Source organism: Equus przewalskii, chromosome 3, assembly GCF_037783145.1.
Source record: "Equus przewalskii isolate Varuska chromosome 3, EquPr2, whole genome shotgun sequence".
NCBI lineage: Eukaryota > Metazoa > Chordata > Mammalia > Perissodactyla > Equidae > Equus > Equus przewalskii.
In genome coordinates this window covers 11,349,928-11,375,770 of record NC_091833.1, presented here as the reverse complement: position 1 = coordinate 11,375,770, position 25,843 = coordinate 11,349,928, and the positions used below count along the sequence as shown (strand labels likewise).

Below are 25,843 nucleotides of genomic sequence, written 5' to 3'. Positions count from 1 at the left end.
ATAGCAACTAAAAGCAATATGTATTTTGTGAGTCTCCAAAATATACTGACTCAATCCTTGTGATAAAACAATTTTCTGAAGTTTTCAAATCTAGTATCTTCTATCAGTCCCCAACTACAATTAATTGATTAATTCTTTCTCTTGGCTGTCTTCTATGATTGTCTTCTTTCTCCCATGCCTATGGCTGCAATTCCAGTGGAGTCTACTAGTCTTGCCCACTGAATTATATCCAGTAAATATTCATACTTCTCCATTTGTTTTCTAAATGGTGAATTTGCTTGTTGGAAAGTTTATTTGAATTGTGATGGAAATAAAATCCATTCACTGTGAATGGCTAATATGTCTCAATTCTCTTTTAACATGTGCACGTTTTTCTTGCATCACTTTTTTATTTGTTTCATTATTTGCATCATTTTATTTGTTTCTGAAACTGTGTTACTTACCTTATGGAGTTTCTCCAATCTTCATTTCATTGATTAAAATTCTGTGGTAAGATTGAGGTTATATCTAGAGCCCTGATCAGATTAATAGTTTTCAGATCTACGTCGTCTGATAATCTTTCTTTTGATTATGTGCCTCAAGCCACTAAAAAAATGGCCAACTTGGAAAACTACTTGCCACATGGAATTCATATCCCTAACATATGAAGAGCTTCTAAAAGATAGAGAAGAAAGCACTAGGAAATGTAGAGAAAAGTGGACTAAAGATATTAGAGGGAGTTTACAGAAAGGGAAATGCAAATAACCCATAACCTTCTGAAAAATGCTCAACTCACTCATAATAAGATAAATAGAATTTAAAACCATGCTGAGGTACCATTTTTCATCTATGATACTGGTGGAAAAAGTTTGACAACTTGTTCTGTTTGTGGCTATGGGAATATAGGTATTTCACACATTGCTAGAGAGAAAGTAGGAAGGGGAATTTGGCAGTATTGAGCAAAATCACACATATATTTCCCGTTTGACTCAATTATTCCAATTCTAGGAATCTAACCTAATAACACGTTGGCCAAAAAAACATTCAAAAAGACAAATGTGTAAGTCTCTTTATTGAAGAATTGCTTCTAATAGTGAAAGACCAGAAACTACCCTGAATGGCCATTTGCAAAGCTCTTCTTAAATCCATCCTGAGACATCCTTTCAATGGATTACTACACATCTGGAATAAAAAAAATGAGGCATATCTCCATTTACTACCACAACTTGATGTTTAGAAATATTAAGTGGAAAAATCAAGGTGGAAATAATACTAATATGCTACACTTCATCTGAGAAGATACATTGTGTGTGTGTGTGTGTGTGTATACATACAAACATATTTGGTTACATTTTTTTAAAAATGATGAAAAGATAAATCTAGATTTAAGGCTAAGTTTGCTTAATTTTAAGCTAAACTAAACAAACTATAGAGGGAGTGAGGGTATAGTGTGAAGAAGAGAGAAATAGAAACTACATATTTTTTAATATACCTTGGTTTATAGATTTGACTCTGGGACCATGTAAATATATCATGCCTTAGAGGAAACAAAATTCAATTTAAAAAGAGAAATTCTTAACATTTAAAATAAAATGAAAAAAAAATGAAGCTAATTTTGTATTCAATTTTTAACACAGCCACACAGAGGGGAACTATCGTATGAGATTTTAAAACCTTAATTGGACTATACATCTCTAATGAGATAAACCTACTGATAAAAAGCTTTAAAATTCAAACAATTTTCAACAATCATATTATTGGTGATAGTGTTTGTATTGCTATTCTGAGACTATTATGCATGAGTCTTGTCAGTGATTGGTTATGTATGTCAAAGTAAATGAACAAGTTGGTAGAATTTTTGAGAATCAAGACTTTAATCGAAAATGAAAGAAGGTAAAGATTTAAGCTTGATGATGTTATTTAATGACACTGTTTTCCTGAATTTCAATTGGAATATCAGTATATACTCTCAATATATTTTTATTTATGTATTTTCTAGCTTCATCCACTCTACACAGACCTAGAACAACCTAGTGGCAATGCCTTAACACTCAAGATATTAGCCTATAAATACTACATCCCGCTGAATAGAATAAGGACTCCTTGGAGAAATGGCTGACTCATGACTGAGGACAAGATATATTCAGGGTAAACCTGGGATATCTTATCATATCAGAAAGCAAGAAAACTGTTGAAAATTACTGGGTCTTGTCAAAGGACTCAAGAGTCAATCTGAATAGATGCGCACTGGCCAAATACAGGAGAATCTGAGACTCAATAACGACAATAAATGCAATGGATTGGAACACGCATATATGTATAAATTGATGAGTTAAGAATAACCTAAAACACTCATTGATCACCTTGGTAGCATGTTAGAAACCAACTCATAATTTTTCAAAATGGTAAGAAAAAGGAAAAAATTAAGATTTAGTGTGACTTTTCTACCTCTGCATAACCATAATTAGTGAGAGAAAGTTTCTCTATGTGGAAGTTTTCTAGGAAATGAGGAAGGAGTGAAAAAATTAGAATAGCACTATTTTGTAGCACCTAATGAATTACTGGATCTAGGAAATGTGCACCAGTGTCCTATCTGGGCTATTCACCCACCAAAATGAACCTGTTGTAATAATAAAGGCTTTGGTACAATGGTTTACAGGTTGATGGGTCTACCCACCACCCCACTCCACTCTATCTTCTTTTCCAGTTTCTTCCTTTTTTTTTTGCATATTGTTGTTATTTTTTCTTATTTTTATGCTCTTTCAACTTAATTTTATAATCAACTTTAGCTCCAGAAAAAAACAGATATCATTACTGGAATTACTTAAAATTTATTAAATTATTTAAAGGAAAGAGTTATCTTACATAGTTTAGTCTTCCTATCCAAAAACATGAAAAGTCTTCATTTGTCCAAATCTTTTCTTGTTTCCTCTCCCCATAATGGTTTTGGATAGGTCAAATTAAGATTACACTTAAATATTTTGTTTTATTTTTGTAATTTAATTATTATATTTATTTAATTATTGAAAATTATTTCATTATAATATAACTGAGTTTTATATAAGAAATTACAGGTTTTTATAAACTGCTACTTTATTATATTATCTTAAAAGCTGCAATAGTTTATATAGTGATTCTTTGGGTTTTACCAGTATTTTACCTCTTCTTTTCTCACCTCTGTTTCTGATTTCTTTCTCATGGTGAAGTGTATTGACTAATATTTCTGATACCTTGTTAAATAGAGTTCATAGAGTTATGTAAAATAGTCTCTTGGGATGAACTTTTTAAAATTCATCTAGTTTGGTGGTTATTTCCCACTTGTTATTTCTAAGTGTCTGAATTTTTCTCTCTCCTCTGACTTTACGTATTTGTTCTCTCTCTGTGTCTCTCAAATTAGCTAATGGTTTGATTTTTTTTTTAATTTCAAAGATCCAGCTTTTGGATTAATTTATTGCATTAAATATTTTCTTCTTCTGATTTATAATCCACTATTTCTACCTGTACTTAATTCCAGTTCTTCTCTTTTTGTTGTGGCTGCCATTGTTCATTTTTCTAGATCTTTGGGTTGAATCTTTAATTTGTTTTTCTTCATTTCTATTGATACTAGATGCGATACATGTGCTCTGAGCACTGTTTAGCTATACTATAAATTCTGATATGTAATAGTTTTGCTATTACCGTTGTTTCATTTTTAATTTTGTGAGAATTACTACTCAGCTCCCCAGCCCCCACTCTTATCTGGACTGCTCTCTTTCCCCAGTGGTCCCTGTCCTGCTCAATTTGGATTCTTTCAACAGCAGTTTTTCCTCAACTTAGGGCTTTGTCATAGAAGAAACTTCAGTTAATAGGCCCAGACTTCTCCAGCACTCTTCCGTCTGATCTCATTGTAATTTCTTGACAATGAGTGTTGTCTGGACCATGAAAACTCCCTCCCAGTTCCAACTGCTGCTCTGGGATTGGCCTTCCCCATTTAATGATAACGGATTGTCGGTGACTTGGGACTTCCTATCTCATGGCCATCAGACACACAGGCAGCATCCTCTGCACTCTGCCACACAGACCCTGATACCACACGAAACCTGAGGTTCTGCGCGGGTGGTCCATACCAGTTTGTAACTCTGGATTTGTGCGGATTACATCTCATCCAGTTTTGTTGTAGATGTTATTGTGTGTTTTCAGGTTTGCTATCCTAGTTTCTTCATTTCTTTGTGTGTTTTTATGAGAGAGAGGGGATATTCAGATAAATTCAATAACTATGCATGCTACCACTATTTTCCAACATCTTCTAAAATTTTCTGCCATAGTCTTTTCAAAAATTAACATTTTTGAAGTACAATTTACATACAATAAAATGCATCCATTTTAAGTGTAGTTAAGTGAGTTTTGACAAATGTAGTCCCTTGTTTGACCATCACCACAATCAAGACACAGTATGTACCTTTCCCAGTAAATCTACTCATCCCTGGCTTTAGGCAACCAATGATATGCTTACTGTCATTACAGTTTGCATTAGACTTTTCTAGAATATAATATAAATGGAGTATGTACTCCTTTGTGCCTGGCTTCTTTCACGCAGTCTAATGTGTTTAAGAGTTATCCATTTCAATTGCTTATTTTATTGCTGGGTAGACTTTCAGTGTAAGAATGCACGACAATTTATTATTTAAGTTGTTTTCAGTTTTACATTATTTTGAATAAAGCTGCTATAAACAAAAACAAAAAAATTATAAAACAAATGTTTTCTCATTACGTTTATGAAGTCCTTGTGTATTAATTCCATTAACACTCTCATTTCTGAATCTGTTTCAATTGACTGATTTTTCTCCCAGTTATGGGTCACATCTTGAGTCCCACCATTTGGGTCATATGTTTCTTGCATGTTTAGTAATATTTTATTGGATTCTGGTCATTGTTGAATGTCTGGATTTTATTGTCTTCCTCTAAGCGGCGTTGAACTTTTCTATGGCAGACAGATCATTTACGTAACAAACAGTTGATCCTTCCAATCTTGCTTCTAATATTTTTAGTACGGGTCTGGAATAACCTTTATTCTAGAGAAGTTTAGGTGTATATTAAGATGTGACACCTCTGGGGTATCCACTGAATGCCCTGAGTGATCAAAGAGATCTTTCTGGGATGGCTGGTCAGAATTCATACACACCACCGCCCAGGTGAACTTGATGAATTATTCTGTTTACAGCGCCCCAGTTCCTCATTGCCTGGCCCTTTGGAGTTTTGATGTCCACATGGACAACTGAGTAATATCAAGGAGACTCCTATGCAAATTACCACAGGTCATTTTCTGCACAGCTCCTTTCTCTCCACAGCTCTGCCCTGCAGCTTCCATCTGCCTCAGTCTCCCCGAAGTCAAACCTGTCTTTTCACCTCAGTAAACCATTGTGCTGTGCTCAGGATTTCTCCCCAAGCACCGTGGTCTAGAACGTGCCTTCAGGAATGAAATCGGTGTCCTCACGGGGTTCAGCTGGTTTATTTCCCTTCTCCCAGGGATTACAATTCTATAGTGGTTTTTTTCAGTGTTTGAAAACGTTATTTCATATATTTTGTTCAGTATTCACTACAGGAGGATAAGTCCAGGCCCTGTTAGCACATCATGGCCAGATGCAGAACTAACCTGTAATATGATCTGATTTGTCTCCTGTCTTCCTGGTTTGAGACCCTTAATCACCATTGTAACTGTAATTAAGAGAAAATAGTAGTTGTATTATGTCGCTATTATAATTTTTCCTTACTTTAATTCTTCAGTGACTTTCTCTATTGATCAACATTTTTTCTCAATATTTAAGAAAAAAGTGATCATGTTGTAAAATTACTTGAATCGTTAAATATATGACATATTAAACCATAAAATATATGATATACTTAAAAAGTATCTAAAGACTTTTAAATTTTTTTTAATATCCTGACTCCAAAGTCAACCTGAGTAGATTTATAACTAATGTAATACAAATACAACATACTTAACAAAAATATAAATAAACATAGAAAAATCAGTAACAGAAAAATATGGAAGGATGTATATTGATTTTGAGGCTAAAAAGAATTGATGAAAGAGAGCCAAAGACAATTCAAACACTATGTTGATCCATTGCACCAACTTACCTAAGCGAGTTCTTTGACTGTAAACATTGGATCTGGACAACTTATGGAAACATTGAATTAATTGGAGGGATAATGAATACCTTATATTTTGACAATAAATTAGGTCCAGAAATAGAACAGGAACTGGGCTCCTCACTCTATCAAAGTAAAGAAATCTATTACGCTGTTAAATTAAATGAGGTCCAACGATTTTCAGTATTTTTATTGCACAGCTCAAGATTTATTCATATTTCAGCAAGTAACCATCAATTTGACATATCTACATGAGAGCAGGGCATGTGGTTAAAGGTTCATACTCTATCCAGTGATGAAGAAAACTTCTCAAAAAAGATCTTTTTGTTATGACAATAAGATGGGTAAAATGTTGGATAGTCAAAAGAAGGCCAGTGATTGTAATGCATTTCCATGTCTGAATTACTTACCTCTCTTTTGAAACAAGGAAGTATATCAATTCCTAAGGAAAGTTAAAGTTTTTCCTGGCACTAAAGTAAAAAGCAATGCATAATGTAAAATCCTGCTGGGTGAGACTGTATGATATTGTGGACAGAAGTAGTTTTAAAATGATTAATTCTTACAACAACCACATACCAAAGCTGAGATCAAAATACACCTAAGTAAAGGACTTTTCTTAAGTATCTCAGCTGATGTCTAATGTTACCCATTTATCTAATTGGATGGATATATAGAGTTTAAATTACTAGCATATTAGGTGGGTGATATTCCTTTATACCCCTGGAGCTAATTAAGGGAGAAAAAAATCTCTCTATACACATGATAACTTTTGATAAAAAATTATACTACTAAATATGTAGACACAGGACCAATGTTTCATTATCATCAGATATAATATGATAAATATGCACCTTTTTTTCTTTAAATGAAGTCCATGGTAGCATTTTAAGACTTAGCATCTTAACTCTTGTTTAAGAAACAAAAGAGCAACTTGAAGACTTGAGTTTCATAGAAAGGTTTTTTTTTTTTTTTGAATTGTCGAGGCTAAAGGTAACTACATGAAAATAATCTTTGTAAATCTACTATATATGGTATTTTCAACAAAAGCAAGATATTTTATTCCATCATGACTGCATTTGCTTTCTTTGGTAGAATGACTATGAGGAAGTAAGTTTGAGACATCCTGCCTTAGAATTTGCCCTAGTTAACCCTAGCAATTTGCAAGTACTTTTCCTTTTTCTTGTCTCCAAACAGTCTTTCATACTTGTGCAACGTCTCTGGCCAGCCCTCCAGAATGCTAATGCTGCTGGAGACAGCCAATGTGCTCAAGAAGAGTGGAACTAATCAGGTGGATATTTATTAGCGAGCCCAGAAATGCCAAAAGAGAGAATAACATCAACGAAAACGAGTCTTATATTCCTTTCTTTATTTTATGGACTCTATTTATTCTGGTAGAAAACCTGAAAGTTTGACAGTTGTGTCTACTTTGCAAGCTCCATCATATAATATTGTAGCAATATGAGCAGAGGAGAGGAACAACATGATTTAACAGCATGAAGAGAACAAATGAGCATTAACTGTACCATTCCAGCAGAAACACTCCTAATATCTTAACTGAAGGAGGGAGAGCAGAGGAAATGGAAGGCCAATTACACTGATTATAGTGGCTGCAAATATGTACGGCTACCTTCATGCTTCAATGATGCTGTAATTATGTTTCTAAGAAATGCTGAATGCAGGCAACCTCATTCTTATTTCAATCCTGCTGTTTATCTCCTGCCAGTTTAACACACACTCTTACGAGTGGAGTAATATATGTCATACCACACAATGGGGTACCCCTGCCAAACTCCCACTGAAGTAATGGACATTTTAAAAGATCATTTTACACATTTTTCTTTCTGTTTTGGTCAAAATTCAGTCAGTCTTTATCAAATCGATTTGGGCTAATAGGGCACTTTAACAGATTTACCTTCTTACACATATATCCACTATTTGACCTTAAAGCCCAGGAAGAAATTGTGAAAGAATGATTAAGGGTGACCTGCCCATAATTATGCCATAAGATTGTATGTCTTTTACTATCTCTGTATGAACAAATAATTGAAAATTAGGGGAATTACATGGGTGTTTCAATGCTAGGAAGACACACTTTTTTACTTTTTACCTTGTTATTTTTGTTAGTATCCATAAAAGCTATTCATTTTACACGTGTGGACAGACGAAATGACTGGTTTGATAATTTTCTGGTGAATCAGATTCCATAAATAGTTGATCCCTGGAATAGTTTCAAAATGCCAATATGTGTTCCCTTCATCTTTTAAAATCATCTCCCATTCTTATTAGATTGGACTCATTAGTAACCCATATTTAAAACATGCCTTTTCTTCTTCTCTCGTTCTAAATTGCCCTTCAGAAAAAATAACTCTGATATGCAGACGATGGCTGAAGGTCATAGCCTGGATCCTGGAGAGAGGAGAGTACTCCTTAACCGGAAAACGCAACCAGGATGGACTAAGCCAGGTAAGATGAGGGTCACGAGCAACAACGTTGGGAATTTGGTGATGTATCTGAGGAAAAGTGACCAGAACTTGGTAACTAATAGATGTGGGGCTTAAGGGAGATAGAGAAACCTAGAATGATTTCCACGTTCTGATTTAGTTAGATGGGGAATGGCGATACTATTATCAAGTTAAGGAATACAGCTGGAAAATCAAGATGATCTTAAAAGAAGATAATGAGTTCCGTTTTGAACATGAATTTGAAGTGTCAAAGGGAAATTTGATGAAAGATGAATGTTTTTTTCACTTCCAAGAAAAACAGGGAAGGTCAAAGAAAAGAACTAGGGACTTTTCTGAAGGCTCAAAAATGAATCTACAACTTCAATCATCCTTGAAATATTCTGAGAACAAATTAGATATGCTAAGACAACTACTTCTCTTTACTACATAATTATTTCTCTGAATCTTCTTTAATGGAACATTTGGTTATCCTAAAAAATATCATATTTTGGTGTTTTAATTAATACCAATGCATCATTACTTAGCTAGAAAGTTAAACAATTTTTAAACAATTATATTTGGGATATTGAAACCTTTCTGACAATTAAAGTCATAATTCATTTCCTCTCGCTGAGGCACCTGGAGTGAGCTGCAAAAGGTAATTATATTCATTGTAAATTTACATGCTATGCATATCCTGGTAAGCATTCTGCAGGAAAGTGGTACAGGAAGACACAGGTGCTTAAATTAATAAACATTAGGAAATCAGCAAGAGAATTAAACTACACTAGTTATTGTTTCCAAACTAATTATTTAATAATTGAACATCTCTCTACACCTGGTCCCAAATCAAGAGATTCCATGACCTCACAGGCTTTGGGGTTCACATTTGACAATTTAATATGAAAGTTGCATAGTGCAGGGCAATGAACTGGGCGGTTGGTGGAGGGCAATTTAAATTTCCCTGAAGTTCTCCTGAAAGTTCACAAATCAAAACGTTCACACTTGTAAAACAGGGGTGTAATTAATTGTTAAGAAGCCTTGTTAATACTTCAAACCTGAGAACAAACAAGGTCCTTTTGCAGACACTAAGTTCCCCGGTGGAACTTGGGCAGGAGGCATTAAGTGAGTGATTACCCATGGGCTTGACATCATAATGGTAATATTCTCACTTTTGAGACAATACTTTCTCCTCGTTTTAAGGTTTGTCCAAAAACTGTGTTCCCTGGAACCTCCAGAAGCCTTTTATTTTTTACCCTGAATACTGGCATTCTGAAAATTGTATGCTAGTGTGAGAAATTCCAGAAGACTCCTTTCACAAAGTTAAAACTTGGCAGCAGCAGCCAAAGCTGTATCAGAGAATCTATGTACATTTCTCTCCGTCTAAGATTATTAAAAATATAAAACAAATGTTTAGAATAATGCTTCGATTTCACATTACATCTAGCACATAGCATATTAGGCATTCACTAAATATTTGTTGAAAAATTAAATAGGCAAATGAATAAATGACTAAAAGAATAGCTATGATTGAATGAGTGCATTGATGAATGAATGCACAGGGTAATTTTCTGACTCTACAACAATAATGACAGTAAATGTGGTAACTACTCAATTCTTCACCCATTCAAAACATCTCTTCACTTGTCTTCCCCGATAGGTTAACTCATCTCCATCCTCTAGGCTGATGTTCACTGGAGTATACAGAGAAAATCACTCTTGCTTCAGATCATGGAACCCAATGACTGGAATGGATTGAGATCTTAATAAATGTTTTTTGAATATTTGTTGAAAGGTTGTCTAACAATTCACCTCAGATACATCAGATACAAGAAAAGTAAAGCAACAAAAGGAAATCAGAAACAGTATTCAATTCATGGTTTTCAAATTATTGAATTAAAAATATTCACTTGAAATTTGAAGCAGGAAAGGGAAGGAAAACTATCACTTATGGACCTTCAACTCGCATAGGTGCTGACAGTCTATGAATCTCACCTTGTTTATTTTCCTACTATGTGTTAATAGGATCCATTTCTATTTAGCAGATCAAGCAACTGAGACTCAGAGAGGTGAATTTCTTTCTTCAAAATCAGTTCATAGACGGCAGAGCTGATTCTGCTCCCTTGTCCTTGTGACTCCAAATTCCATGTTCTTTCTACATGGCACCTCCTGAATTCTCTGTAGAATATTGGATGTTAGAATTTAACTCTAGGCCAACAGATCAAACATATTTTTTATCCTAAGATAAATTAATTATTAAATAGCTCATACCTGAGTTGTACCATAGATGGACTGACATTTAACTGTACCCAAGAAGAAAGGCAAAATAGAGAAAGACACGAATGATTTCTACAATAGGCTGGTGCAGAGATTTAAAAAAAGAACACTCATTTTTTTCTAATTGAAGGAAAGCTTTCATAAAAAATCGCATATCATAAATGTACAGTTCAATGACTTTTGTACCATCACCATAATTAAAAATAGAACATTTTCATCACGCTATTCAGCTTTCTCATGACCCTTTAGTCAATCCTTCCCCTTTAGAAGAAATCACTGTTCCATTACCATACCTTCATTTTTCACGTTTTTGAACTTCATAAAAATAAAATCACACAGTATGTATTCTTCTGTGTCTGGCTTCTTTTGCTAAAAATAATATGCTTTCAGTTTCATTTATGCTATTATATCAGTAATTAACTCCTTCTAATTGCTGAGTAGTATTCCATTGTATGAACATACCACACGTGTTTACGGCTTCATCTGTTGATGAATATTTGGGTTGTCTTAGTTTTTAACTATTATGAGTATAACTGCTATGAATATTCTCACACAGTGTTTTGTGGACATATGATTTCCTAAGGTAAATATCTAGGAGTAAAACTGTTAGATCATGGGTTAAGTGTCTGTTTAAATGTTTTGAGAAACTTCAAAACATTTTTATATTGTGAGTTTTCCATTTTACTCTCCCATTGGCATTCTCACAACAATTACTACTGTGAGAGTATTTTTTGTTATTATTATTATTATTATTATTCATTGTAATGGGTGCGAAATAATATATCAGGTAGTGAGATGATTAATGACGCTGAGTGTCTTTCCATAAGCACACTGGCCATTCCTTTCTTCTTTATAAGTGTCAATTCAAGTCTATTTTTTCTCAATATATATTGTATTTTTTGACTTTTTTATTTAGTTCTACATAGGGTGTCTCGTTCTGGATAGAAATCCTATATGTATTATCTGTATTGCAAATATTTTCTCTGACTCTGTGGTCGACTTTTCATTTTTTTAATGGTCTCTTGTGAAGAGCATATGATCTTTAATTTTTTTTTTTAAAGATTGGCACCTGAGCTAACATCTGTTGGCAATATTTTTTCTTCTTCTTCTCCCTAAAGCCCCCTGGTACACAGTTGTATATTCTAGTTGTATGTCCTTCTGGTTGTGCTATATGGGACACCGCCTCAGCATGGCCTGATGAACAGTGCCATGTCCGAGCCTAGGATCTGAACCACTGAAACCCTGGGCTACAGAAGCGGAGTGCGTGAACTTAACCACTTAACCACAGGGTCAGCCCCTGATCTTTAATTTTTTCATTGAAGTAAAATTCACATAATATAAAACTCATCATTTTAAAGTATAAAATTCACTGACTTTTAGTACATAGATAATGTTGTGCAACCATCACTGCTATCTAATTCCAGAACATGTTCATCAACCCCAAAATAAACCCTATAGCTATTAACCAGTCCCTCCCCATTTCCCCCTGCTCCCAGCCCTGGGAAACCACTAATCTGTTTCCTATCTCTTTCAATTTGCCTATTCTGGATATTTCATATAAATTTTGATGAAGTCCACTTATATTTTATCATTGATTTAGTGCTATTAGTCATGTCTATGAAATCTTTATTTACTCCAAGATGGTGAAGTTTTTCTTCTAGAAATTTTACAGTTTATAGTTAGGTCTTGGTTCATATTGAGTTATTTTTGGTATGGTTTCAGGGAAGGGTTGCCCTTCACTTTTTCCATATGCATATCTACTTGTATTACCTCTATTGGTTGTAAAGATTGTAGTAATGTAATGTTGTAAAAAAAATTCCCAGTGGAATTATTCTGCCACCTTTTTATAAAATAGACATAAGAATATATTTGGGTCTATTTCTGGACTCTGTTCTGTTTCATTGCTGTATGTATCTATGCTTACTCTATTAGCACACTGTCTTGATTATTATAGCTTTTAATAACTTGCCATACTTTGCCTCTTTCAAGAAGATTCTAGAGTAATGGAAAACAGTGGCTAATGTTCAAGCCCCGGCAAAGTAGTGATAGAGCAAGTTTCTAACCTTCAGACACCTGCTTTAAGACAAGAAGTGGAGCAGGTCTGGAGATTGAGCAACCCTGGGGAGAGCTGGGCATGGAAGAGTTGGAGAAGGCAAGGGTGCTGTGAGCTGGGCATGGTGCAAGAAGCTGGAGTCAAGGAAACAGACCTCAAGAAGGATAATGGGACTGTGTTACTGTCTTCTGTTCTCCAGGATTTGGCTTTGCTATTTAATGGCCTTGGAGTGAGACCAGCAATAAAAGCCACAATGTCCACTCTGGCAAGATAATCAGAGGGACAGATTTGGAAGATCCAGGTCTTCAAAAAAGGCTCAACAATATCCACTGTTTTTTCTATATGATATACTAAATATTCGCTTTCAATTTCTTGACCATTTCTATTTTGGAAAACCTTCTCACCCTCAAATACTTCACGATTTATCCATTTACCCATTAATTCAGAAATATTTGTTATGATGCCTACTATATGCCAGGCACAGTTCTAGGTGAAAAAAAATTGTTCAAGATTCTCTGTACTTCAGGATGGCTTGACAAAGACTAAGCAAGAAAATAAGCAACCATCAAACTTCAATTTGCACTAAACACTATTAAGGCCTCAGGATGTTATGATAGAGAGTAATGGTTAGGGACAATCTTAAATAGGATAGAGACGTAAGGATTCTTTGAGTAAGGGAAGCTTACACTGAAGTCTGAAGGACAAGAAGGAACCAGCCATGTGAATGCCATGGGGAAAAGAACAACAGCCTGGCTCCCTCAGTGGATGTGAAGACCTGAATGGAAATGCCAATTCTTTTAAGTAAAAATGTATATATTAAGTATCTACTCTGAATATCCTGGTACCTAGAGAATGATGCCCAAGTTTTCGGAAAAAATATCCTTCAGCTGTCTTGTTTTATCCCTTTTTCACAGGTAATACATATTTATTGTAAAACATTCAGAAATTATGGGCAAATAAAAAGAATATATTACTAATTGTCCGTTATCCTACTATCAAGAAATAACAGTGTTAACATTTTGGTGTATAGCTTTTGTCCTTATTTACCCAAGTGCATATGTGCTTGTCTTCCTGCTAGCAGCACCTGTATCTCTTGTCAGAATCTCTGGCTGTCGAGCCAACGCTTTTTGTGTGCACGGAATGCTAGAAATGTCAGGGAATTAATGTTCCTCCCCATTGCAAGAGCAATCCTCAACTGAAGATTGATGAGAACAGATATACAAATATGCCAGCTTCCATCCCCCTTAGGTAGAATAAACTCTGAGTTCTATAGTCTCCCAGAGCTCCCTAGCAAGTTTCACCTCAACTCCAGTTGCCCACAATGGTATCTTGGTTGATAATGCAAACTTTATTAGTTTTCTTTCTCCCTAATCTCACTTCCCTGCTATCCTGTAGGTCTTTCCTAGTCTAACCACCACTATACACTACTGTCCAACCCAAATGTATGGAGAGAAAAAAGGAAATTTAGGTGCCCACAATTTGAAATTTTGGAGTAACCCTCTAGAAGAATAAAATACGGCTATGACTTAAGTGGCTTAACTGTGTGGTAAGGTGATAAAGGCTTGAGATTTGGTGTCTCAAAGGTAGGGTTTTACCTGTGACCATGGGAGAATCATCTAGTTCTTCATCTGAGTGATGGGGCCAAAATTACACAAAAACATACACATAAAATGCCTTTCATTATGTCTGGAAAGTAGAAACTAATCCATAAATACAAATCTTCTTTCCATTTCTTCTGTTGGAATTATTTAGGAAATACTTTGCTTTTCTATCTTCTTTTGCTTTTCTGGAAGAACCATCAGCTCTGTAAATATTACTGCCTGAACATATTGCAAAATGAAGTGGCAGGAAGAAGAAAGGGAGGGGTGTGCTGGGAAGAGATTCCACATTTTCCCCAACTGTTCAGATTAATTTTACTATTATTTTTATTTTTAGCAAATTTGATAATCTACAGAAAAAATCAGGTGTTTCTCTCCTTAGCAATATGATATCTCATTGTTCATAAACCTAACTCATGTCTAAGATGAGAATGTGATTAGCATGACCCAGCCTAGAAGGAAAACAAATTATTTGAAGTCTATCGACACATTGATCCCATCAGTCTAAGATTTTAGGCTGGTAAGCTTAGAGTCTAGTTACCTCCATTTCTCCTCTACCACATCGATGGCCGCTTTACTAGACTCCCAGCTTCCTCTCCTGCTCCACATAAACCCGTTCTTCACACAGGAGAGAGAGTGAAGTTTCAAAATATCTAATTCCGTCTCTGTTATATTACTGTCTAAAACTCCATTTAGGGTTAGCATTAAGGATCTAATTACACTTCAAATAAAACCCAAAGCTCTTACATGACTGTGTCGTCCCACCCCTTCAGATTTCTCAGATCTCTCCACATTCTGCTCTCCCATTTGCCCACTCTACTTCAGCTACTCAATTTGCATTCGGGTCTTCACACTCACCGAGCTAGCCAGTCTCAAAATCTCTTCCCTGTGGCATTCATGTGGCTGGCTCCATCTTGTCCTTCAGTCCTCAGTGTAAGCTTTGCCTACTCAAAGCATCCTTACCTCTCTAACCTATTTAAGATGTGTCCCTCAGCCGTTATTCTTTGTCATAACATCCCAAGGCCTTAATAGTGTTTAATGGAAATTAAAATTAGATAATTGCTTATTTGCTTGTTTAGATTTATCAAACCACAAGGTAGGCTCCTGAAGTATAGAAAATCTGAGGATTTTTTTTCATCTACTATGCCTAGAATAGAATAGGCTTCATCATAAATCTTTTTGAATTAATGGATAAATGAGTAAATTGTGAAGCATTTGAAGATGAGAGGGATTCCCAAAAAAGAAAGTGTCGATAAATTAAATTTAGTGCTTTATATGGAAAAACAATAGATATTGTTGAACCTTTTTTGAGGCTTTGCAACTTTCCAATCTGTCCATCTGATTAGCTTGGAAATATAAGCAGCAGTGTGGCTTGTGGGGAAAGAGACAGAAAAGAGCTTCACACACAAAATATTCTTGATCAAACTATCATTGAAGGAACTGTGTTATTTTTTATTACTTACGTGATTATACTCTGTTCAATGTTAGTATTATTTTTAATGTCAGTTTCTGTAGCATAAAGAATAATCTTACTTGTTATTGTTATCACTGCAGTTCAGACCATCAGCACCTTACAGGGAAGAGGGCATAACATATGGAGTCAAATAAAGTAGTTTTAATTCAAACCACATCATTTACAAGTGGGTGACTTTGAACAAGTAACATAACTTCTCATGCCTCAGATTCCTCATCAGCTATATAGAACTAGTAACCCCTTTATCACAAGGCATTTGCAAAGCCTTAATTATGTAATTTGCATTCAAGTGCAATTTCAGTCCTATACTCAATGCTCAAATGGTTATCTTTCTACTATTTTCTTGTCTCATCTTTATTGTCATGGCAATGGGAATAATCTGGTAGCCCTTGGGAGTCCATAAGAACTTACAGTTGAGCCTCTCAGGTTTAGCCAACAGTGACCCTTTCTTGGAGGATGGCAACCTTGCTTTATGCAATGGAACATTGATTCTATGCCACAGAATATTAATTTAGTGAAAATTTTTGAAGAGCCTTTTCTGCACCAGGTACTCTCCCATGTGCCTGGGATACAACAGTGAACAAAACAGTCAAAGTCCTTGCCCTCATCAAGCTTGTAGTTGAGTGAGAGAGGTAGATAGGATAAAATAATACAAATGGGTACATAACATAGTGTCACATGTTGCTTGGAATAAAAAATAAAGCAGAGTAAGGGAGTAGAGACTGGCAAGCATGGCCTCAGGAACCTCTCCATGAGCATGCTATTTAAGCATAAACTCAAGGGAAAGGAGAGTGTGAGCCATGGAGATTTCCAGGGGAAGACCTCTCCAGACAAGGACGTTGAAACAGGAAAATGTCAGCATGTTCAAGAGGTAGCAGCAAGCCTGGTATGGCTGGTGAGGATCCCGTGAGAATAAAAGTGGGAACACATGAATTTGAAGAAGGTAAGTCCATTCATGCCTTGTTTAGGACCCAGATTCCATTCTCAATGCTTTAGAAATCCTTTGAAACATTTCCAGCAAAACAAAAAAAAAAAAAGAAAAGAAAAGAAGGCCATAATTTCATTTTTTTATTGAGCACACGTTGGCTGACAAGAAACATGTGTGACTTGTTTTTTCTTCCTGCTGACTTCCACATTAGAAGACGAAAAACAAGGCTCTTATTTTAAAACTCAAAATCATTCATGATTTCACGTTATTATTATGTTTTTCACTTAGTGTATACATTTAAAGTCCATATAAGGTGATTTATGGATTACTTCTATCGAGGGTGAGTGTATCACATACTACCTGTATAATCTTGGACAAGTAATCCGGCCTCTCTTCTTACTCTGAGTAATGGGACTATTAATACCTACACCACTGATAATTAGCTAACACATTGCATGACACATACTAGGTGCTTCAGGACTTTCTCTCCTCATTTGAAACCTACTATTTTTCATTAAGTCCAAGTGGCAAGCATGGTTGGATCATGAGCCACTATAAAGATTTGTTTAAATGTGGGAACAGTAAAGGATAACCAAGGAAAATAATCAAGTATGCTGTGATCACCCTTGATTGTCTTTTACCACCTGGAAAAATGTGTGCCCAATACAGCCAGTGTCAGACTAAATATTTTGATCAAAGTCTGGTCGTAAAGATTAGTACCTGCTTGAGAATTGAGCTGTGAATTCATAGGACCAGATGGGGATGGAGCTTTCCATGGTAGTAATAAACCTTGTCCTTACAGTTCTGTAGTTGTACATAGCTCACTTTTGACAGATGGCATTGTGAGGAGTCTTTCACTTTTAAAAAATTTATTTGCTTACAGTTACAGGATGTAATTTAGGACGTTTAGGCTTCTGCTCTCCAGTCTACATGGGAAACTAGTTAATTTGCAATGTGGGAGAGTGGGCATCTCTTTAATCTCGGAAAGAATACAGAATTTCCAGGAAGAAATTATGATTCCAATCCCAGTTCCGAGTCCTTTATTATGTACCTCATCCCAGTCTGTCCCCAGCCCCGTGTAAAATGAAAGGCTTGGAGTCTGTATCTGTCTCTGACATCTCTATAATCCGTAGAATTCTGATGTTCCATGTGTCTATAAGAATTTATTTTAAAGTTACCCAGGTAATATGCAAAAATAATTTAGGATGCTCAACCCTGTAGTGACATTTGGATGCCTAGAAATTCCTTCTTTAGGCAGTGACATCTATCAAGAAGGATGACAGCTCTGAGCAGCAGTTAAAGCACAAGAGAATTTATCAACCTTCCTATTAACTGCAAATTTATGGGATGTTTGAAAGTCGCAAGCGAACTCTTAGGGCCATGTTAACGAGATGGCCTTTAACTTGAAAGAGATCTGTTGCTGAACTGTATCTTTGAGACTTGGTTTTTTAATGAGGTTTCATCCCATTTGAACAGAGGCAAGGAAGGCCAGCAAAAATGCCATGTCTGCTAGACACTTGATGATTTTTGTCCTTTGGGAGAAGAGGTTGAGCTATGTCAGAGCCCACACACTTTTAGCCATCCATCTGTCCCTTCCGGTACCCAAAAGCTTTCACGCTCCCCAGGTCACCTATCTCATTCCTTCAAGGTGCACCAGTATCTAAGGATAAAGAGGTAATGGATATATCCAAACTTATGACACCACATTACCAATTCATTTACTTTCCTGACATTTCAAAGTGATCCTCTACCTCTGTGACCTTTAGAACAATAGATTATTTATGTAGGTATTTCAGAAGACGTACAGTGCATTAAAATTGCTGAAAAGCTTTGTGGGCTGGTGGGGGCGCAGGGAAGACTCAAGTTTAAGGGAAATAGCGTTCCTCTTTCAGTTACTTTTGCAATGGCTTAAATCATCTACAGAATAAAGGTTACACTAATAAATGTCTCATTTGTTTTAAATGCTCTGAAATGTGAACACTTCTGTGGAACATATAAAATCATATACGGTAAATGGGCTGTGGTGAGATACGGTGAACGGTAGTAATTTCTTTTTGAGTTGCTCTTTAATTCTCCTTCCCCTTGACCAAGTTCCAAACTGGAGTAGAGTAGGAGTGAGGAATACAGAGTGAGGCAGATAGTGGTATCTTTTTTTTTTTTTAAAGATTTTATTTGTTTTCCTTTTTCTCCCCAAAGCCCCCCGGTACATAGTTGTATATTCTTAGTTGTGGATCCTTCTAGCTGTGGAACACACCCCCCTCCCCGGCACATAGTTGTATATTCTTCGTTGTGGGTCCTTCTAGTTGTGGCATGTGGGACGCTGCCTCAGCGTGGTCTGATGAGTAGTGCCATGTCCGTGCCCAGGATTCGAACCAACGAAACACTGGGCCGCCTGCAGTGGAGCCCACGAACCAAACCACTGGGCCACGGGGCCAGCCCCGATAGTGGTATCTTTGAGATTGGAAAGAGTATGGAAATGCGATGATTCAAACTGGGTTTTCATCATTAGCACAGCATAAAGGGATGTGGTGAATTTGATGTGGATTAAGGCTGCCCCAGCTAGAGAAGCCCAAGGTGACCTGACCTACATGCCAAACTATATGACCTGGTGGATTTTTTTATGGTATGAATTAGGGCTGCCCCAGGGAGAGAAGCCCAGGGCATCCTCACCTACATGCCGATCTATATGACCAGATTCGTATCTAAAAGTTATATGACCGCACAATAACCAGACCCCATCTGCACTCAAATCATTTAATGACTTTTTACATCTTCTTTTCTTTTACCAGTAAAAATAAGTCACGTACCCATGTCTTATAAAATTAGCCCTACCCCTCAACTCAGGGCAGCAGCAGGAGCACTGACTGCCCATGGGCCTGTCCCCATGCAGCAGCAGCAGCAGCTCTTCACTGCCCATGGGTCTTGTCCCCATGCCTACAGCTCTTCACTGCCCATGGGTCTTGTCCCCATGCCTACAGCTCTTCACTGCCCATGGGTCTTGTCCCCATGCAGCAGAAGCTCTGACTGCCCATGGGTCCTGTCTCCATGCTATTCCACACTATTCTCTAAATAAAAAGAGCACTACTTCCAGATCTTGAGAGTCCAAGAAATCTTTCTTTTGACTCCTCGGCTCACCGACCCCGCATCAAATTGACCTCGCTCTTTTCTTCAACATATTCTTCCATCAATTTCCTCCTCGCTCATTACAAATGAGGAATACCTAACTATCGATAGTTCCCCAAACGTGCCATGCCTTTGCACAAGTTTTGCCTAAAATATCCATTCCTTTGTCCACCTTGTAGTCTTCTATTTATCCTTCGAAACCCAAGTCCTCTGAGAAGCACAACTGCTGAATACTCAACCAAAGATTCTCCCAGATTAACTCTGTATCAGGAGTGTATTTTAACAGTGTACATTGTAATGCTTAACTGCATGGATTCAGAAGACACACTGTCAGATTACAAACCATGGCTTCCTCGTGCATTTGTTGCAGAGTCCTGGGTAAGTTTCTCAACCTGTCTTTGCCTTTTATTAATATTCAAAAAAATGAAAATACAATTATCAATTCCACATGGTTTTTGTAAAGTTTTTAAAGATATGGATAGCAATATTTTAAAGCAGTAGTTGGTGCAAATAAAGTGTTCAATAAATGTTAGGTATTTTTCGTTATATCTTTATATTACATGTAGTACACAGCATGAAAGATATGTGAAACCTACTACATTAAGAACATTTCAATCCTTAGTTTCTTAACTGATTTCAGTTATATTCCAGAATATAATGGCTCTTCCGTACCACTCTAACTCAAGACCATGTTGTTGATTCTTTCGTCTTGTCATTTGCAGGAGAGTTCTGTCTGGCCCTTAGCCCTCATTCAGCTCTCAAGGAATGCTGACTTGATGTCTTACTTTTTCATGCAAAGGAGGATTCTATTAGGGAACATCATTGTTTTGTCTTTTTCTCTGAACCTTATAAAATGGGATTTTAAATCTTTGGAATGTTTTGACTATACCACAGCTCTTCTAGAAGCTAGTGACTTATACACATTGCATGAAATTTGTCTCCTCTCCAGTAGAAATAACAAAAAATTAATAAAAATTAGTCTGCAGCATTTTTCATGAATGCATCTATTCAACAATTGTTCCAAGCTCAGGCACTGTGCTAAAACCATGACTCATAGCAGGTGCATATAGCAAACCGACAGCTGCAGGCGGCCCCCTTTGTTACTTAGCAGAGTTTTTAGAAAACAAAAAATACATCAGCAGAAAGGCAAGCTGAGATACGAGGGGGAAGAAAAGGAGCCCTGAATACATTCTTTGAACCCTCAAATCCAGCTATGTTACTTCTCACTTATTTGACCTATTAAATAACAATAGTTATTATTCCTAATAGTAGGAATACTAGTTGTGTAGTACTTCACTTAAGCTGTTCCCATCAGTTACAAGTTGATGAGTTTCCTCATTAGCAAAAGGGACATAATACTGCATGGCAGTACTAGTCAAAGGTTTGGGTTCTTTCGTTCCTCTAATACGTTCTGAGTGCATACCGTATTCCTAATGCCTCTTGAGGCCCTGGGATACAGTAGTGAAGAGCACAGCTAAGTGCTGTACACTCATGGGTCTCGCATTCTAGATGTATGGAGTAATCCATGGGTCTGGCACATGCGAAAAATACAACAGAGATAGATCCTTCCCCTTTACTCCTTCTGACATTATCTGGGTAACTCAACGCCTTTGTTATGAATCCAAAGAAAATACAGTCAGACATTTAGGAAAATGGGAACTTTCAGCCACGATCGTAAAAGATATTCTAGAACACAATATCTATCTTCAATTATTTGACAAAATCCCACATAGCAAGAGATTGAAGTGCCTTTTATAGGATTTAATAGAAAGCAACCAAGAACAACTAGAGGCACTCACTGTGTTGTAATAGAAGAAATTCTTCCAGTCAACATCATGTTTTTCAGGAGGTCAGGAACCACGTTTGTTTTATTTCCCATATGACTAGGCCACATGGGCACATGGTAAGCTTTAATAGATATTTGTTGACCAAAGCAATGAGGAATTTGTTGACTGAGTAAACGAATGATACAATAAGATAAGCTGCCTCCTATGGTTGTCTTTCTATTCACTTGAGATTTTCAAAGCATTCCCATCCCTCACCCTACCCCCCACCCTACCTGCCACCCCCCAGCATAATCCCTCCTAGAATATAGAATCTGATAAGGCTTAGTGACCTTTAGGGTCCTGCTCACCACTCAATGCTCAGCTCCTTTTTCTGTGATTCTATACTTCATCGTGTGCTATTCTTTTTTTTCTTTTTCAATTTGCCAACATGGAGCTCCTCTCCACTTACATCAACATTACTGTGTTCTGCTCTATTAGTCTCTTAATCTCTTTGCTAATTCCCATATGTTGCTGCATCATTTAATTAAGGGCTGCACTGCTGTGTGGCTGAAGCTCAATGTCCTTTCCTGCTGTGAGCATACTCAGGCTCTTGGGAATGTGGAGGCTCTCACCCTAGCTGGGTTTTAGAAAATCTGGCCTAATTTACATTTCTGAAAAAATTTTTGTGAAAGAGATTCATGCCTTATCCAATAGAATCAAATTTCTGGAACTGTTGATATTTACTCTTTACTGTTTTTCAAACAGGGAAAGTAGAGTAAAAATATTATTCCAAGGGGCCAGCCCAGTAGCATACTGGTTGAGTTCTCATGCTCCGCTTCAGTGGCTCGGGGTTCATGGGTTCAGATCCTGGTTGCGGACCTAGTACCATTCATCAAGCCATACTGTGGCAGCATCCCACATAAAAAAGTGGAGGAAGATTGGCACAGATGTTAACTCAGCAACAGTCTTCCTCAAGCAAAAAGAGAAGGATTGGCAACAGATTTTAGCTCAAGGGCAATCTTCCTACCACACACACACACACACTATATATATATATATATATAATCCCAAAACATTGATACTAGGTTTTGAAAAGTATCTCACAGAGTGGTAGGAAGAAACTTTAACACAATAAATGGCTTAGTCATCACTAATTGCATGACTTTAAGAATGGCAGTAGCTTCTTAGAACTTCAAATTGCTTGCCAATAAAATGAGGATGGAACTCAGTTTTCTTTTACTATTTACAAGACATTTTGCTAGCTTTCTTCAAAAATTAAATCTAATTCTCCAGCAACCCTGTAAAGTAGGTTGAAGCTGTGTTTGCACTGTAATTTACAGAAGACCTATTTTACAGATTAGGAAGTTAATATAACTTTTTAAATTGTACACTGTAAAATGCTCTGTAAATTGTTGGAAAAAATTTAACTTCCTCACAAAATCCATAAAAATTACCTAATCTACTTTAATCCTACAAAAGAAAATCTGATGAAACAGCCAATCATTTTTCTACACAAACACGAGAATTTTTTTGCAGGATGTTCTATAAAATCATCCAGGAACAGCATCTATTGTATTTACACAACATTTCCACTACTATAGTCAACACTGAGGAAAACAGAGACAAAATATAAAGCCATCCAAAAAGGCTATTTCAGGGAGGTGATCATTCTCTCTACTGCAGTTGTGTTCATGCCAAATTAAAAGACTGATTATGCTCCTGATCACCCTTCAAATGTTTTCAAAGAAACTGGAAATCTTGAATAATGAAAAATGCTTGAAATAACTGGCATTTAACCTGTCAAAGGAAAAACAAATCCTCAAAAGGACATGTTAGTCTGTATATCTTCTTTGGGAAAATGTCTGTTCATATCCTCTGCCCATTTTTTGATCGGGTTGTTCATTTTGTGTTGTTGAGTAGTATGAGTTCTTTATATATTTTGGAAATTAACTCGTCAGAATATGATATGCAAATATTTTCTCCCAGTTGGTGGGTTATCTTTTCATTTTGTTGATGGTTTCCCTTGCTGTGCAGAAGCTTTTTAGTCTGATATAGTCCCATTTGTTTATTTTTTCTTTTGTTTCCCTTGCCTGACTAGACATGGTACTCAAAAAGATACTGCTAAGACTGATGTCAAAGAGCATACTGCCTATGTTTTCATCTAGAAGTTTTATAGTTTCAAGTATTACATTCAAGTCTTGAATCCATTTTGAGTTAATTTTCTGTACAGTATAATGGTCTACTTTCATTCTTTTGCATGCAGCTATCCGGTTTTCCCAGCACCACTTATTGAAGAGACTTTCCTTTCTCCATTGTATGTTCTTGGCTCTCTTTCAAAGACAAGCTGTCCATAGATGTTTGGTTTTATTTTTGGGCTCTTAATTCTGTTCCATTGATGTGTATGTCTATTTTTCTGCCACTACCACACTGTTTTAATTATTATAGCTTTGCAGTATATTTTGATTTCAGGGAGTGTGATACCTCCAACTTTGTTCTTTTTTCTCAAAATTGCATTGGCTACTTGGAGTCTTCTGTTCCATATAAACATTAGGATTCTTTGTTCTATTTCCGTGAAGAATGCCATTGGGATTCTGCTTGGGATTGCTTTGAATATGTAGGTAATATAGGCATTTTAACTATGCTTATTCTTCCAATCCATTAGCACAGAATATCTTCCCATTTCTTTAAGTGTTTTTCAATTTCTTTCAATAATGTCTTAGAGTTTTCAGTGAAAAGGTCTTTCACTTCTTTGGTTAAATTTATTGCTAGATATTTTATCTTTTTGTTTTCATTGTAAACGGGATTGTATTCTTGATTTCTCTTTCTGCTAGTTCATTATTAGTGTAGAGAAATGCAACTGATTTTGTATGTTGATCTTGTACCCTGCAACTTTACTGAATTAAATAATTATTTCTAATAGTTTTTTGGTGTCTTCTTTAGGATTTTCTATATAGAGAAGCATGTCATCCACAAATAGTGACAGTTTTATTTGTTCCTTTCCTATTTGCATCCCTTTTATTTCTTTTTCTTGCCTAACTGTTTGGGCAAAAACTTCCAGTACTGCGTTGAATAAGAGTGGTGAGAGTGGGCATCCTTGTCTTGTTTCTGTTCCCAGAGGAATAGCTTTCAGTTTTTCACTGTTGAGTATGATGTTGGCTGTGGGTTTGTCATATATGGTCTTTATTATGTTGAAGTACTTTCTTTCTATACCCATTTTATTGAGAGTTTTTGTCATAAATGGATGTTAGATCTTTTCAAATGCTTTCTCTGCATCTTTGAGGTGATCATGTGATTTTTATTCTTAAATTTTGTTGAGGAATTTTGCATCTATGTTCATCAGCAATATTGATCTGTAATTTTCCTTTTTTGTGTTATCTTTGTCTGATTTTGGCATCAGGGTAATGGTGGCCTTGTAAAATGAGTTAGAAAGTGTCCCACTCTCTTCAATTTTTTGAAGAAGATACACAGATGGCCAATACACCCATGAAAAGATGTTCAACATTACTAGTTGTTGGGGAAATGCAAATCAACACTATGATGAGATATCACCTCACACCCAGCAGAATGGGTATAATTAACAAGACAAGAAATAGCAAGTATTAGAGAGGACGTGGAGAAAAGGGAACTCTCAAACACTGCTGGTGGGAGTAAAAACTGGTACAGCAACTATGGAAAGCAGTATGGTGACTTCTCAAAAAATTAAAAATAAAAATACTATATGACCCAGCTATTACACTACAGGGTATTTATCCAAAGAATGTGGAAGCAATAATTCAAAAAGATATATGCACTCCCATGTTCATCACAGCATTATGTACAATAGCCAAGACTCGAAAGCAACATAAGTGTCCATCAACAGATGAATGGATAAAGAAGATGTGACATATATATGTACAATGGAGTACTACTCAGCCATAAACAAGACAATTGTGTCATTTGCGACTACATGGATGGACTTTGAGGGTATTATGCTAAATGAAATAAATCAAACAAGGACAAATACCATACGATTTCACTTATACAGAGAAGATAAACAAACAAACAAACACATATATAAGAAGAACAGATTGAT

General features: G+C 36.2%; 1 long non-coding RNA gene across 1 annotated transcript; it reads right to left on the bottom strand.

The window, feature by feature from the left end:
- Positions 1 to 1,033: 1,033 nt before the first annotated feature.
- Positions 1,034 to 10,700, bottom strand: LOC139082631 (uncharacterized). Its single transcript, XR_011538838.1, has 3 exons — positions 10,548 to 10,700; positions 5,612 to 5,673; positions 1,034 to 1,161 (listed from the first exon to the last, which is right to left on the bottom strand). It is a non-coding gene; the product is annotated as an uncharacterized lncRNA (long non-coding RNA).
- Between the last annotated feature and the right edge of the window lie 15,143 nt (positions 10,701 to 25,843).